The sequence below is a fragment of the Piliocolobus tephrosceles genome, chromosome 3 (genome assembly GCF_002776525.5).
Source record: "Piliocolobus tephrosceles isolate RC106 chromosome 3, ASM277652v3, whole genome shotgun sequence".
NCBI classification, from domain to species: Eukaryota; Metazoa; Chordata; class Mammalia; order Primates; family Cercopithecidae; genus Piliocolobus; species Piliocolobus tephrosceles.
The window spans coordinates 90603933-90621979 of record NC_045436.1 but is presented as its reverse complement, the minus strand read 5'-3'; positions in this window follow the sequence as shown (position 1 = coordinate 90621979).

Sequence of the window (18047 nt, the reverse complement as noted above, 5' to 3'; positions counted from 1 at the left end):
AAAGAAAGAAAGAAAGAAAGAAAGAAAGAAAGAAAGAAAGAAAGAAAAGTGAATAGATGCTAAGACAAAACACTACTGTTTAAAGAATGCATCAAAAAAAGTAACCATGCAAGACACTGAAAAGAAGCAGTGGGGAAATCCAGAAAGACTACTAGATTTACAGATTAAGGACCTAGAGGATGGTGGTACTATTACTAAGATATGGGGACTGAAGAGGATTACTGGGGAATAAGAGACTGGAAATCAATAATTGTGTTAACCATGTTAAGTTTAAGATGACTGTGATTCCTTCAAATAGAGATATCGAGAAGATAGTTTGAATGTTTGAGTCTATAACTCAGAGGAGAAGTCTGAGGAGGAGATACAAATGTGGAAAATTCTAATTACGTGATATTTAAAGTCATAAAGTTGGGAGGGGGAACCTTGGAAAAAACATTAAAAAAAAAATACAGGCTGGACTAAGCCCTGAAGATGGCCAACATTTAGAGTTTAAGTCAAGAGGAAAAGCCACGAAATGTGAGATATTACAACCAATACTACAGAAATACAAAATATTATTCAAGGCTACTATAAACACTGTTATGCACACAAACCAGAAAACCTAGAGGAAATGGGTAAATTCCTGAAAATATACAACCTTTCTAGATTAAACCAGAAAGAAATAGAAACTCTGAACAGACCAATAAGAAGTAGTGAGAACTGAAACAGTAATAAAAAAATTGCCAACAAAAAAAGTCTAAGACCAGACGGATTCACAGCTGAATTCTATTAGATATTCGAAGAAGAATTGCTACCAATCCTACTGACACTATTCCAAAAGATAAAGAAAAAGGGAATCCTCCCTAAATTATTCTATGAAGCCAATATCTCCCTAATACCAAAACCAGAAAAGTTCATAACAAAAAACGAATACTACAAACCAATATCCCTGATAAACATAGATGCAAAAATCCTCAACAAAATACTAGCCAACCAAATCCAACAGCATATCAAACAGATAATAAGCCATGATCAAGTGGATTTCATACCAGGGAAGCAGGGATGGCTTAAAACATGCAAGTCAATAACTGTGATACACCACATAAACAGAATTAAAATCAAAAATAATATGATCATCCTAATAGATACAGAAAAGAGCATTTGACAAAATCCAGCATCCCTTTATGATTAAAATCCTCAGCAAAATCAGCATGGAAAGGACATACTTTAAGGTAACAAAAGCCATCTATGACAAACCCATAACCAACATTATGCTAAATGAGTAAAAGTTGAAAGCATTCCCTCTGAGAACTGGAACAAGGCAAGGATGCCCACTCTCACAACTCCTCTTCAGCATAGTACTGGAAGTCCTAGCCTGAACAATCAGACAAGAGAAAGAAATAAGGAGCATCCAAGTCGTTAAAGAGGAAGTCAAACTGATGCTATTCACTGATGATATGGCCCTACACGAAGAAAACCCTAAAGACTCATCCAAAAAGCTCCTAGATCTGATAAATGAATTCAGCAAAGTTTCAGGATACAAAATCAGCATACAAAAATCAGTAACACTGCTATTCACCAACAGGAACCAAGCTGAGAATCAAATCAAGAACTCGACCCCTTTTACAATAGCTTCAAAAAATAAAAATAAAAATACTTAGGAATATACCTAACCAAAGACGTCAAAAATCTCTACAAGGAAAACTACAAAACACTGAGGAAAGAAACCATAGATGACACTAACAAATAGAAACACGTCCCATGCTCATGGATGGGTAGAATCAATATTGTGAAGATAACCATACTGCCAAAAACAATCTATAAATTCAATGCAATTCCCATCAAAATACCATCATCATTCTTCACAGAACTAGGAAAAAACAACTCTAAAATTCATATGGAACCAAAAAAAGAGCCCACATAGCCAAAGCAAGACTAAGCAAAAAGAAGAAATCTGGAGGCATCACTTCACCTGGCTTCAAACTACACTACTACAAGGCTATAGTTACCAAAACAGCATGGTAGTGGTATAAAAGCACACATATAGACCAATGAAACAGAATAGAGAACCCAGAAATAAAGTCAAATACTTACAGCCAAGTAATTTTCAACAGTGCAAACAAAAAGTAAAGTGAGGAAAGGACAACCTGTTCAACAAATGGTGCTGGGATAATTGGCAAGCCACACGTAGAAGAATAAAACTGGATCCTCATCTCTCACCTTATACAAAAATCAACTCAAGATGAATCAAAGGCTTAAATCTAAGACCTGAAACCATAAAAATTCTAGGGGATAGGATAACATCAGAAAAACTCTTCTAGACATTGGCTTAGGCAAAGAGTTCATGACCAAGAACCCAAAAACAAATGCAACAAAAATAAAGATAAATAGATGGGACTTAATTAAACTAAAAAGCTTCTGCACAGCAAAAGAAATAATCAGTAGAGTAAACAGACAACCCACAGAGTGGAGAAAATATTCACAAACTATGCATCCAACAAAGGACTAATATCCAGAATCTAAAAGGAACTCAAACAAATCATCAAGGAAAAAAAACAAATAATCCCATCAAAAAGTGGGGAAGGACATGAACAGGTAATTCTCAAAAGAAGATAGACAAATGGCCAAAACACATATTAAAAAATGATCAACATCACTAATGATCAAGGAAATGCAAATCAAAATCACAATGCAATACCATCTTACTCCTGCAAGAATGGCATAATTTAAAAATCAAAAAGTAATAGATGTTATCATGGATGTGGTAAGAAAGGAACACTTTTACACTGCTGGAGAAAACGTAAACTAGCATGACCACTATGGAAAACAGTGTGGAGATTGCTTAGAGAACTAAAAGTAGAACTACCATTTGATCCAGCAATCCCACTGGGTATCTACCCACAGAAAATGAAATCATTCTATGAAAAAGACACTTGCACATGTATGTTTGTAGCAGCACTATTCACAATTGCAAAAATACGGAACCAGCCTAAATGCCCATCAACCAACCAACCAGTGGATAAAGAAAATTATATATATACACACACACGTATATATATGTATGTATATATATATGTATGTATATATATATGTGTGTGTATATATATGTGTATATATATATACCATGAAAAACTACTCAGCCATAAAAAGGAATAAAATAATGGCATTCGCATCAACTTGGATGAAATTGGAAAGCATTATTCTAAGTGAAGTAATTCAGGAATGGAAAACCAAACATCGTATGTTTTCACTTGTAAATGGGAGCTAAGCTATGAGGATGGAAATGCGTAAGAATGACATAATGGACTCTGGGGACTGGGGGAAAGGATGGGTGGGGGTTGCAGGATCAAAGAGTACACAATGTCTACAACGTACACTGCTCGGGTGATGGGTGCACCAAAATCTCAGAAATCACCACTAAAGAACATATCCATGTAACCAACACCACCTCTTCCCCAGAAACTATTGAAATTAAAAATAATTTAAATAAAATTAAAATTACAAAAAAAAGAGGAAAAGCCAGTAAAGAATGAGACTGAGTTGCTAATGAGACAAGAAGAAAGCCAGAAGAGTGTGGAAGCTAAGAGAGATCAAAATTTTTTTCCCAAAAAAGAAAATAATCAGCTATGCTGAATGCTACTGGGAAATAGAGTAAGACAAGAACATAATCATTAACACTGGATTTGGCACAAGTGATTTCAGTGAAATGGTAGAGAGACACAAGCCAGATTTGAGTGGTTTGAAACTGCATAGAGAGGGTGACAGCATATAGACTACTTTTCTAAAGAAGTTAGCCAGGAAGGGTGGCAGAGAAAGGAATTAGTAAATTGAGGGTGGGAAAGATAGGAGGTGAGTTTTCTTTTCCTTCAAGGAGAGGAATACTTGAGGAAAGTTGGATACCCCATTTTCCATGACGTGATTATTTCATCTTTCATGCCTGTATCAAAACATCTCATGTACCCCATTAATGTATACACCTACTATGTACCCACAAATATTAAAAAATTTTAAATTAAATAAATAAAATAAAGTTTTATTAAGTTCTACAATAAAAAAGAAGAGGAGTACTACAGCATATTCTTACACTGATGAGAATAATTCAGTAGAAAAAGATACTCATAATGTAAAAGATAAAGGGAAGGACTGGAATATTTACAAGATAAGAGGAAACAGAATCTCAAGCAAAACTGGAGCGATTGGTCTTCAGTAGAATTGACTCTCCTTCCATCTTTTCTGTAAAGAAGAAAAAGATACAGGTTATGGATAGACTCAGCAGTGAGAGTTCTCCAATGACTGTAATTTTTCTCAGTGATGCATGAGATGGGGTCTTCTGCTGAGAACTGGGTGGGAAAGAGGGGGAAGAGTAATGAGAGCTCTAAGGACCAAGCAGACAAAGTGGTCATCTCATAGAATGGAAAAGTAAACCTAGTAGTGTAACAAGGATAACAATTTTTGATATATATTAATATGCTTTTCTCTTTTGCATCTCTATGGACGTGACCTTCTTTCTACTCAGAGGCATTCATCTATAGGGGAGTTAGAGAGCAGGTGAAGGGGGCATAGAATGGTGATTAGTACAGATAGCACAGGAATAGAAAAATGCACTTAACACTAGCTGAATCCCTAGCAATCCTATCTATTTTAAAAACAGAGTTTGTCAAGAGAAAAAAGATCTTCTAAATTTCTTAAACTCGCAATAATGTATTAAAAGTCAGTCTGACTGGCTTAGCCGTCAATTTTACTATCAGTCTGAAGAACTCAAGATAGGACACAGGAAAAAACATCTAATTCAGCTGTAGAATAGCGGGGACAGAAGAGCAAAAGGTACAGCAACCTCTGCCTTTCCTCCCCTCTTAGCATTCAGCCTCAGTACTGAGGGTGTAGAAACATTCTGATAGGTACAGAGCTGCCCAAGAACATTAGAGCTAGCTGACTGCTTCTCCAGGCAGAGCCTAGAAGAGACATAAACCACTAGCAGAAGTCCCTCATTGGGACAGAACCCAATGTCCAATAGGCACAGAACCAATAGCACCCATATGCCACTGGCTTCTTAAAACTTGTGTGGAGTGTGAGTGGACATAAAGCTGCTGAGAGGCCTGGTTAACCAAAAGAGATCCGGCATCAGAAAAAAAAAAAAAAAAAAAAAAAACGAGGCGGGGAGACACATAAGTACAAGATCCTAGCAACCAGAACAAACAGCTAAGACTGCAAATTTCAGAAACAGCTGCACACACAAGACCTCCAAAAGGCCACAGGGGACCAAACATACCTCAGTGGGTACCCATGCCAAGGGTCAACTATCAGTAAAGATAGGGGATCCCTCCTCCTCTGCAAAAACAGCAGCTGTCCAGTTTATTAAGCATATCTGAGGCCTCCTTCTCCTCCATCATGAAATCAAGTAAGCTGTCCCATATGTCTAGATATCATCCATGAAGAGGAACTAGAGAAAGTGAAGAGATCTAGAAGACAAAACACCCAAAACTTACCTAAAGCAACGGAATCTAAAATTAAGACTCCATTCATTAAATTTATATCTAAGTTTCTCCTACCCTACTGCTTCAGCACCACCACCACCACTACCACCACCTTTTACTCTGTTACAATGTGTACAATTTTGACCCAAAAACAGGAGGAAAAAAAAATCAGTGAATTTCTAGATTTTGGTTGAGCCTATGTGAAGTTTGAAATCAAAAATTTAGCCATCAGTCAGCCTCAGCCCAACAGTGCTCATGAAAAGGCGATGGTTGGGTTCAATCAGGGTTGAACTTTTGCCAGTCAAATGTGAAGAAGGAAAAGAGGAGCAAGGAGGTTTAGGGCATTAGCAAGGGAGTAATAATAATGATGGACCATGACATTACGCTGGACAAGAAAGGAAATGAAGACGGGAGGAAACTGATGGATAGGGCACACTGGGTCCCTAGACGGGAGGTCTCTATGACATTGAAGAATTGTTGCAGTGGGTGTACTAGAGCAATTGAGCTGAAAGAATAAGACACGGGCATCACAGCGTGGGATAGTTAAAGATTTAACTATCTTTAGTTAAACTATCTTTAGTTAGGCAGTGGTGTCCCTCACAATATTCTAATTATGTACAATTTACCAAGTATATTCACATACTTGTATTTATTTAACTCTTCCTGCCTACAGGGAAAAAGAAATTTAATAAAGTACATTAATAAAAATTCAGGAAATTATTTTAAATTATTTAAAATATTTAAGAAAAAACGTCTAAGTTGAAGCACACTAGGAAATTTAGAAACAACCATGTAAGTAACAACATTTAAGTACTAATCACAAATTGACCTTTTCTGTTTATTGATACAGGTCTCCTAAGAAACTAAACCAAATTTTTATCGAATTACTTAGTTGGTTAATTATTGGGTTAGCTAGTTGAATTTATTCTACTAATTTGCTTACATTTTAAAAAAATAACACTGCTTTTGTTTTTCCTATATTATCAATTTAGACATCGCCCTTGTAACTAAACCAAATTAGAAAAAAATTTAATCTAAATATCTAGATATAGAGACAACCAAATTGAATCATTGCGAATTCCTTTCAGTTAAACACAATGATTAAACATTCTAATTTTTTCCCATCTGACTAGCAGAAGTCAATTCATCACAGAAATAGAGATTAAGCCACTCCTTCCGTTTGGCTTTAGTTTTCTCCACATCTCCATAGAATGCAAACATTTCGTACGCTTAAAATGGAAGGATTCTGATAACATTTCTATATTTGGAATTTGAGATTTTCAGAAGCTGATCAACAGAATAATTCTATATATCCATCACTAACAGTGAAAAAAAAAGTCCATTTGGTTTAATTAAAATCAACCCTTAAAATTTACAAAGTTAGTAGAAGAAATGTGTTCATATAATTCGTGTTTAAAAATAATGTTTTAGTTTGAAATATGTAGTAAACTGATTAAAGTACCATCTTTTTAACTAATATTGTCTAAATCAAGGACCACAATGTTGAGTACAAAAGCCTGATCTGGCCTTCCCAATTATGCTAAGCCAGCATAGTACTCCAAAATGATTTGAATTTGAATACCTTTAGGCAGGGCAAACCCCTCTGAAGTTCCCACAGTATTCGCTTTATGTTTTGAACCCAGTATTTTTGTTCTCAGCTCATAAATGATCTTTAATTTGTGACCTTTGGCCTATAGTAGTCTCTACTGTTTTGTATAGCATCTGTTTAAATTATATTGTTCTTATTTTCATTTTGAAAATATTAAGCATTTTTGGGGTTTTTTTTAATTTAAGCTGCCCTTTTTTTATTTTAAAAGTGTCCAAAACACTTAATCTTTGCTAGCAACTGTTTGACCTGCATGCCTTAAATAAAATGTTATTGCCAAAGGTTTGAGAAGACAATTCTCGAGTGTCTTCCAGTTTCAACCACAAAGAAGTTAACCCTTTTTTGCTAAGATTTGAAAATATGTATATATATATTATTTTCTAACATTCAAATTCCTTGAGGCATCATTCAAACTTCACATGAGGTTCAGAGTGTAGTAATTAGCAGTGGGCTGCTTACATTTGCCAATATATTTGTACAAACATATGTTGGCACTCAGTTCCATATCAGCTACACATCAAAGAAGGGCGCTGAGGAGGAAGTATTCCACCTCAGGGCTGGATTAGTGTATCTGCCTGAAATAGGCCTGATTTAAGAGTATAGTTTGGGGAAAATTAAAGAACCTTCATGGTCTGGGTATTGGAGTGAATCCACTAACAAAAAGCTGTACTGAATATTTCTTCCATTTTTTTTTCCAGCCCTGCTACTATAATCCTGGCGAAAGTTGTAATCTTTTTTATCTTCTGCTTGCCAGTGCGCAAAAAGGGAACTATCTACTTCTCTCTCAACCACCTCACAGAGGATGGGGCATGTCAGGAATCCTCATGCTAGGAAAGTTGGTGCTTCTTTCTGCTAACACCCTTTTTGAATAAAAGCATGCACAAGCCTTCATGTTGCCACGACCCACACCCACCACAACTCTCTGTAAAGATTAAAGCCCAGGGTCCCCAGTAGAGTCAAAACAAGGACCAAAGACTGGGGAAAATCTCCCTAATTTTCTCAAGAAAGGCTGCCTTTCTTTTCATTACTGTGAATGTCAATAGCATTACTACCTACGTGAGCCCGTATATTTTACAAGAAAACCAAAGAATTAGAAAAACATTAGAGCTGACAATGTACAAAGTTCTGTTCATATTTCCCTCATTCAATCTTCCACAGCAAACTTTTAAGGTAGTTATGATTATCCCCATTTTGCACATGAGGCAACAGGACGAAACACTAAGTCACTTACTCAAGCTCACACTACCAGTAAGTCACAAAACCAAAACATTAACTGAACTCTGACTCCCAAACTAGGTCATTTAACTGTTCTACCATAGCTCACTGTTGAGGTAAAACCATCAGAAACTAATCGAGGAGGGACTGTCCATCAGAAACGTGATAGAGTCAGATCATACCAGCTTGGAAAAGCCAACTGGTAAATGTTCAAAAATGTTGTGATAGTCATTATTAAAAATTGCATTATATAAATATATAATTAAATAAATCATAAGAAGAACAAAGATAAGAAATAATCAAAACTATGTTCATGGCAAATGGGGCAACACAATTTCAAAAAGACCTTCTACAACAGGCTAACTCACACTCCCAAAAGATGCACTGCTCATCCAGAAACACTGGGAATGCAAATTTTAAAAGCCTACTGTTTTAGTTATTGACTTCTGCTTAACAAATTACCTCAAAACTTAGTGAATTAAACAATAATCATTTTGTTATATCTCACATTTTGTTGAGTTAACAATTGCAGCAGGACTAGGCTGGACAATTTGTCTGCTCTGCATGTTGTCAACTGATGTGGCAGATGGGCTGGTCTGGATCATCCAAGATGGCTTCACCCATATATCTGGTGCCTTTGCAGAAAAGGCTAGAAGGCTGAGCTCAGCTGGGACTGTTGGCTGGAGCACTAACACCTGCCTCTCCACAGCTGTCTCAAGGTAGTTCAAATTACGCGAGTATCAAGGCTCCCAGAAAAAGTATTCTAAGAGGCAATAAGTGGAAGATCTTAAGGTGTAGACCCCAAAACTGGTACAATTTCACTTCTGCCATATTGTAGCCACAGAGCCTGCCCAGATTCAAGGAAGGAAACACAGACTCCACCATGTAATGAAAGAGTCAAATAATTGTTACCACCTTCAATCTATCACCAAACAAATTGTTATTGTTTATTTTATGTACATAATATTTATGTTTTTTAAGTTATTATTTAGAGATATGTGCTGAAATATTTACAGATGAAATAATATGATATTTGGGACATAAGGATAAGTGGATACGGATATACAAAAAATAAGATTAGCAAAAAGGTGATATTGTGGAAGCTGGATGACAGCTAAATGGGGTTCATTCACCTATTTGTAAGTGTTTGCACTTCTCCATATTAAAAAAGTATTTAATATTTTTTACCACTTACTCTGTTTTCTGTTTTTGTTTTAATTTCAGCTTTCATTTTAGATAAGACGATACCTTGTATCTAAATCCTTGCAGGATTGGTATATTGCACCAGGTAGTGAACATAGTATTCAACAGGCAGTTTTGTTTTTGTTTTTTTAGACAGGGTCTCACTGTGTCACCCAGGCTGGAGTACAGTGGCACAATCTTGGCTCACTGCGCCCTTGATGGCTTGAGGATGGGCTCAAGCCATCCTCCCACCTCAGCCACTTAATTAGCTGGGACCATAGACATATGCTACCATGCCTGGCTAATTTTTGTATTTTATATAGAGACAGGGTTTCACGGTGTTGCCCAAGCTGATCTCAAATGCCTAGACTCAAGTGACCCTCCCACCTTGGCCTCCCAAAGTGTGGGATTACAGGCATAAGCCACCATGACCGGCCTCCAATATGTAGTTTTTCAACCCACGTCTCCCTCCCTCCTCATTTTAGTAATCCACCGTGTCTATTGTTCCTATGTTTATGTCCCTGTGTGCTCAATGTTTAGCTCCTACTTATAAGTGAGAACATGCAGTATTTGGTTTTCTATTCCCACATTAATTCCTTTAGATGATGGCTCCAAGCTTTATCCATGTTACTGCAAAGAACATGATGTTATTCTTTTTAAGGCTGCATAGCATTCCATGGTGCATATGTGTGTATCACATTTTCTTTATCCAATCCACCACTGATGGGCACCCATGTTGATTCCATGTCTTTGCTATTGTGAACAGTGTGGCAATGAACACATGAGTGCATGTGTCTTTTGGTTATAATGATCTATTTTCCTTTGAGTATAAACCCATTTGTGGAATTGCTGGATCAAATGGTAGCTCTGTTTTAAGTTCTTTGAGAAATCTCCAAACTGCTTTCCACAGTGGCTGAACTAATTTACATTCCCACTAACAGTGTATAAGCATTCCCTTTTCTCTGCAGCCTCGCCAGCATCTATTGTTTTTGACTTTTTAGTAATAGCCATTCTGACTAGTGTGAGATGGTATTGCATTGTGGTTTTGATTTGCATTTCTCTGATTAGTGATGTTGAGTATTTTTTCATGTTTGTTGGCTGCCTGTATGTCTTCTTTTAAGAAGTGTCTGTTCATGTCCTTTGCCCATTTTTTAATGGGTTGCTTTTTGCTTGCTAATTTAAGTCCTTATAGTCTCTGGATAGTAGACCTTTGTCAGATGCATAGTTTATGAATATTTTCTCCCACTATGTAAGTTGTCTATTTACTCTATGGATGATTTATTTTACAGTGCAAAAGTTTTTCAGTTTAATTAGGTCCCACTTGTCAAAAAAATAAGATTTAAAAAACCTATTTCAATGCCAACTAAACAAAAAGCATTAACCTAACTGCATACGCCAAAAATAAGGGAAGATTTAGAGAGAGTGCAAAAACTAAGCTGTTTAAAAACTGATCTGAACAGGACTCTTTGAAGAAATGGCTGGTTCTAGGACTTGGGTAGGAAATATATGAAATGAGCCAGGAGGATCTTTTAGTATAAGAAAGAAAATAAGTGCTCAAACAAAAAAAGGAAAACACAGTGGCAGGGGCAAATTTCAGGAGCCAAACGAAAGAGCTCCCAGTAGCCAAAGCTAGCACAATTTGTGCAATAAAATAAATGAAGTAGTATTAGATTATAACCCAAATGGAAAATAAATATCTGAGTCTGTACTGATATAAATAAATAAATGATCGAATAAGTAAATGGGGGACAATAAACAAATCTCCCCTGCAGAAAAATTCTAATAATTTATGTAGATACTCCACCCTCCAGGAGGTGGAGAATAACTTCCCACTTCTTAAATGTGGGGGGTTTAAAGTTACTTCCTTCCAAAGAATACACCTCAGAAAGGAGGAAAAATGAGTTACCTTGCAGTGGAACAAACTGACAAACACTACCTCAACTACGTGATCAAGGTTAAACTCAACAGTGGTAAGTCATGTTGATAGTACATACTCTTGATAGGATGTGATGATAGAGCACTTTACCTCTGTAGTCATCATATCCAAAATACATAACCCCTGTCTAATCATAAGAAAAACATCAGTGTCTCATTTCATTTATGCTGCTATAACAGAATATCACAGACTGGGTAATTATAAAGAACAGAAATTTATTTTCTCAGAGTTCTGGAAGCTGGGAAGTCCAAGATCAAGGTGCCAGCATCTATCAAGGGCCTTCTTAATACATCATCACACGGTGGAAGGCAGAAGGGCAAGGGAAAGCAAGAGAGAATGATGCCACCTCACATCCCCTTGTTATAACACCATTAATCCATTCATGAGAACACAGCCTTCATGACATAAACACCTCCCACCTTCCAACGCTGTTGCACTGGGGATTAAGTTTCGAACACATGAATTTCTGGAAGACACATTCAAGCCCTAACAATCAGACAAACCCCAGTAGGGGAAAACTGCCCAAAACACCTAACTGACACTCCTTAATATTGTCAAGGTCATCATAAACAAGGACAGTCTTCAAAGCTGTGATAGCCAAGGAGAGTCAAAGGAGACAAGACAACTAGACCCAATGGGGTATCCTGAATGGGATCCTGGAAACAAAACAATTTGGTAATGTCTTAGTCCATTTGGGCTGCTATAACCATATAGACTGGTTAATTTATAAACAACAGAAATGTATCTCTCACAGTTCTGGAGGCTGGGAAGTCAAAGATCAAGATGCCAGCAGATTCAATGTCATGTGAGGGCACATCTCTTATAAATGGTATCTTATTTATGTCCTCATATGATAGAAGAAGTGAACGAGGTCTCTTAGGCCTCTTTTATAAAGGCACTTATTTCATTGACAAGGAGCTCTGCTCTCATGACCTAGTCGCCTCCCACATGTCCCATATCTTAATACCAATACACTGGGAGTTAGATTTCAACACATGAATTTTAGTGGAACACAAGCAGTCAGACCATATCAGGTAAAAACTAAGAAAACCTGAATAAAGTATGAAGTTAATACTCATATATCAATACTGGTTCACTAATTGTAATAAATATACCATACTAATATAAGATGTTAGTAATACGGGAAATAGGGTGTAGGCTATATAGGAACTCTCTGTACGATCTTTGCAGTTTTTCTGTAAATCTAAATCTCTCCTAAAATTAAAAGTTCATTTTAAAAAGTTATAAGCTGGTTCTGCAGCCTTGATGGAAATCTGACAAGATCTACAGCTTTGAAGTAATTTCTCTGGTTCACTCAGAAGAGACTTGGAAGAAGCAACAGAAACCTGCATTTCAGCCCACCTGAGACTACTGCCAAATCTAGTTATTAGATGAAAGAAGATAGCATCGAGAGAGACATCCCTGATTGAAAGAGCCAGCGTCTCTCCATACCTAATATACTCCCTTTTGTGGATGCATTTCTGCCCTACAGCACAAAGCAGTAAAAAAACAAGATCTAATGTGACTGGAAGACAGCAAAGGTGCTGTGGATAGGCTCAGTTACAAACCAAAGTACATTCAGGAGACAGAAAGAAATTCATCCATTTTCCAAAAATGTTAAAAGGGAAGGTAGTTTGGTGAAACTCAGAGAATCTGGATCAACATATCTCTTGGCATCCTGGAAAGAAATAATTCCTTTTCAAGTATAAAGATTCATTATAAGGAGATCTTAACGATGCCACAAATCTTCTTAAATCCACACTGCAGATTGCTCAGTTCTAGGAGAAAACGTCTTGACCTTACAGCAGTCTTCAGACTCAGAACATTTAAATATGTCATTACCATGAGGTCAGCCCTTATTCTCATCCTTGCAATGGTGAAAAGGAAAAGCACTGGAAAACAAGGACATTCTCACTTCTCAGGGTACCTTTAATAAGCATCTGTAGGCATCACTGCTGACCATCCTGTCATAGCATGTGGTCAAAATAAACCTGCCTCTGTTGCTGCAATTATTTTTGGCTACTATTGAGGGGAGTTCCAATAGCTACTACAATCATTGCTTCAGATGTCCAGGAGGAGTCAATATTTAAAGCTAGACCCAGGCTCATATGTCAAGGACCACACCTCTCAAGGATGCTGTAACCACTCATACATCCTACTTGTGTGTGACAGTCACAGTGTCCCCTTGAGACCACTGCTCCAAATAACAATCACCTGCTGCAGAGGGAAGTTGGGACTCACCCACCAGCTTTTAGTACTGGGGTTTATACACCCACTAGACTTGGAGCTCACAAATTTCTCAGATTCTACCGCATCATACAACCCATCCTTAAGCCCTTGTAATTTCTCTTCGTTTGATAAATTCCCTTAGGTAGAATAAACAGAAAACCTAATCTACATCAAGTATGTGAAAATGAAGTTAAATTTAAACTTCTTATAGAGTCAACCATCCATCGTTAGTATCAACTGGGAAGTATAATAACAGACAATTCAAATGTCCTATAGATATCATTACTATATAAATTTTGTGAAATAAGCATAATTGCCTTTCACTTAGACAATATTAAAATAAGTTTTTATTACCTAAGTGCACACCCAATGAATGGTGCAGAAACAGACCAGAAGAATCTTGGGGTGACTGAAAGATGATAATATCTCAGATTAAGCACCATATTTATTATTCACTATGTGTAGAAAAGCCAAATCTTCCTTTGTGGGGACCAGCCCAGAATAATTCTGACTCATCAAAAATGGTCAGGCAGTCAGGAGATGGATAGATTATCATCCTTAAAAAATAAATAACTAAAAGACAATCACAACCATAAATTCCAAGCAAAGTTTTATTACGTGAATTCAGTTTGCTGTAGTTTAATTAAGTTGCATTAGCCAGCACTATATTTAAGGTCTGCAGGCTTTAACAACTTTTTGGACTAGTCCAGTGACCAAAGAAACTCTCATTACAAAATGGCATTTAATTGGGGGCCCTCACGAGGCACTCAAGAATATACTGTCCCAGAAGCGACTCACTAAGACAGACATGAAACGAAATCTAAAGAAATGGTCTCTCAAAGGCATGATGCAACAGGAACAAGAATAAAACCTGGCAGACATAGGTACATAAGATTGATTGTAGATAATCTCCATTTACCACTTTGATGGAATCTTAATTATTCTTTATTTACTAAAGAGGGGATAGATTGAGTATAAAATATAGAGATGTATCTAGATGACATTTTTAAAGTATTTGTTTTAGAACAACACAGAAAGTGGGCATCTATTCACCAATTAATTAAATCAGTAAAAGAAATTTTACTAAACAAAATGAATGCCTTTTCTTAAATGTGAACTTTTACATGGATGATAATTTTTAACTGATCTGCAAAAATGTTTGTAACATTTAAGGGAAAAAATCTTTTTATAAAGCTTTCAGCCTTACCAAGAAAATTGTTGCGTGCACATCTACATTTCCTGCCTATAGCAACAATTGCAGTTATTTGGGTCAGGTGGTTTTGTGTGTGGAGAATTGCACCAATTATCTAACTTTTTCTCTGTTTTTGAGCATTTCATTTGTATAGTTCACACTCCAAAGCAGTCATGGAATGATAATAGAAAACGGAATTCATATTAATGTTTTTGGACTCCTAAAATATACATGCCACTACCCAAACTCTAAAAATGGTCCCAGATTACTTTAGAAATAAGGAAAATACTCTTATCACTCCCTGTTATATTTCCATTGTAAGGTTCTGTATTAGGCCATTCTTGCATTGCTATAAAGAAATACCTGAGACAGGATAATTTATAAGAAAAGAGGTTTAATTGGCTCACCATTCTGCAGGCTGTACAGGAAACATGGTACTGGCATCTGCTTCTGTGAAGGCCTCAGGAAGCTTGCAATCATGGCAGAAGGTGAAGGGAGAGCAGACGTCTCCCATGGTGGGAGTGGAGCAGGGATCTTGTGAGAATTCACTCACCACAGCAAGGACAACACCAAGACATGAGGGATCCTCCTCCATGACCCAAACACCTCCCACCAGACCCCACCTCCAGTGCTTCAACGTGCGATTTGGGCAGTGACAAATATTCAAACTGTATAAGGTACCTAATGTTTACAACTATGCTTAAAGTATTTAAAGTAATTTATCTAATTCTTGGCTTCCATTTTTATAATTTTGTAAGTGCATACAAAGTTCGCATTTTAAATACATCCAATGATACTATTTTTTGGTGCAAAATGTAGATAGTTTGGTAATTTTACATCTTATATGTTTCATGACTGTCCTTTATTGGGGTTGGAAGCTAGTAGAAATGAAGTGATAATTTTATTTCCAAAAAGTGATAACTTTTAGCAAGGCTTGCCTTATCCTTAGATGTTAAGACTCTAGAATCTATGTTCTGATATGCCATAAATATTCTTGAAATCGTTTTTTCCATAAGGAACTAAAACAGGAAACTCTTTAAAGTATAGGACAAATACCTAATGCACGTGGGGCTTAAAACCTAAATGTTGGGTTGATGGGTGCAGCAAACCACATGGCACATGTTTACCTGTGTGACAAACCTGCACATTCTGCATATGATCCCAGAACTTAAAGTAAAATTAAAAGAAAAAAAGAAACTCTTTAATGTCAGTAATATGGACATGACATCACTGGGGATACAAAACAAGAGAGGATGGAAAAGAGTAGGAAGAAACAGAAAAAGGCTGGGATGAGAAAGAAAAGCAGATCTCAAAACATACTGTCCTGCTTCACATTTCTTTACAGGTCTGGGCCTGTCTTTAAACAAGTGTTCAGCTAATAATGTTGAGAAATGCAAGTTCCTATTTTGCCATCTCCACTTTACATTCTGAAGTCATTTAAATCTTCCTTATTTTTACAACACACCATTCTTCATTTTCACATCACATAACCCTCTGCCACTTGAGTCTCAGATCTGCCTATGAACAAAAATATAAACCATAAGACACTCGAAAAAGATTTCTCCCAAACCTTAACCTGCCTTCAACCCATGACATTTACTGGTCTTTAGAAAGTGGTGGTATCATGTGATCATAACTGCCAGTAAATAATCTGAGAACCATGCCAAAGATCTGAATCACGAGAATTGTGCACTTTTGGTTTTATACTTTAATCAAAAGCCATCAACAATTTTCAATTTAAAAAATCGCATCTAAGGTTGTCAACACATATGCCAAGTTTTAATTGAGGGTAATTGGGAATGGTTAGGCTATAAAATGATTGAATAGCAACTTGGTAAATGGAAACACTGACAGATTTTTAGCTCATAAAACTCTCCCACAGATCAAGACAGCTGAGCTGAAGAAATAATCACCAGAAGGCCCAAGCAGGTAGACTATGGTACCTTCTTCTTCAGTGTGTGCTCCATCACACAAAGATGCTGTGCAGGAAAGGTTGTTCTGAAGCATTTGCAGGCCGAAATCAGTCAGATGCAGGCTGGAAGGGAAGGAACAGGCACCTGCACAAAGAAAGCTGGGCACCCAGGGTCCTAGAGAGTAGTAAGAGTGGGTAGAGGGAAAGAAAAGGCCACTGTCTCCAGCTCAGATGACCTGGGTTTCAGGTACAGTTGACTACTAGTTCTCTATGGATCCTTGGGCAAAATGTTAGTTGGGTTGTCCTACTGAACCCCCAAACTATTCATTTCCCCCTTGGAAGCTGTATGCTCCCAGCCTCATGAGATGATTTGGTTTTAATGTGCCTCACCCATGTACCGAGGTTATAGCAAAACTCCGTGTATAAAAATGTCTTCCCAGCCTACCCACACTCATTTATAAAACTCTGGCTCAGATAACTGAATGTCTAGCCTTTCAATTACTTTGGGAGAATTTTTCATGACTAAAGGCCATAAAACTTACATTGCAAAATTTCACTTTATAAATGAAATCTATTACAAAAAGTCTATCCTCTTGGAAAGCTTTCAGCAAAGGTCACTAATAGACCATCAGCCTTTTTTAAATTGTGGAGTGATTAGAATTGCATTTTAAATATAATCCAAACATAATTGTTGAGAAACACCTTCATTTCTTCTTAGCCCTTAGCACTAATTTTCTCATGTAATTTGTTATTTTAGAACCCTGAGAGACTGTGTTTAAACAGTCGTACGACAATTTTTAAAAATTGCTTAATTAAGTGAGTAGGATATTTTTTCCTTGGGAAAAACCCTCAGCCCATATCTAGATCTTGTTTTAAACCTTGGTATTTTAAGGATTCTTTCAAGGTGTTTGAAGTATTCTTAATAGTTATCCAATTACTATAAAACCCAATTTCTATTCTTCTAATCTCTATAATCAAATCTTTACTTTCATGATTTGCTATTAAGCCTCTATTTTAGGATTATAAAACTAGATATTCATCTTCTGTGACTTGTTGCTCTCAAGTTGAAGGTGGCAAGGATTTCACACGTACTTACACAGTGGGTATGCTTATTGGGCACACAGTCAGAAATAAAATGTGTGCCAATTATGTCTTATCCTGTTTTCTGTTGCTATAGCACGGTATCACAGATGGGCTAAGTTATGACAAAAAGACATTTAATTCCTACAATTCTTACCATTCTGGAAGCCCAAAGTCAAGAAGCTGCACCTGGTGAGGGCCTTCTTACAGCATCATAACATGACAGAGGGCATCACAGGACA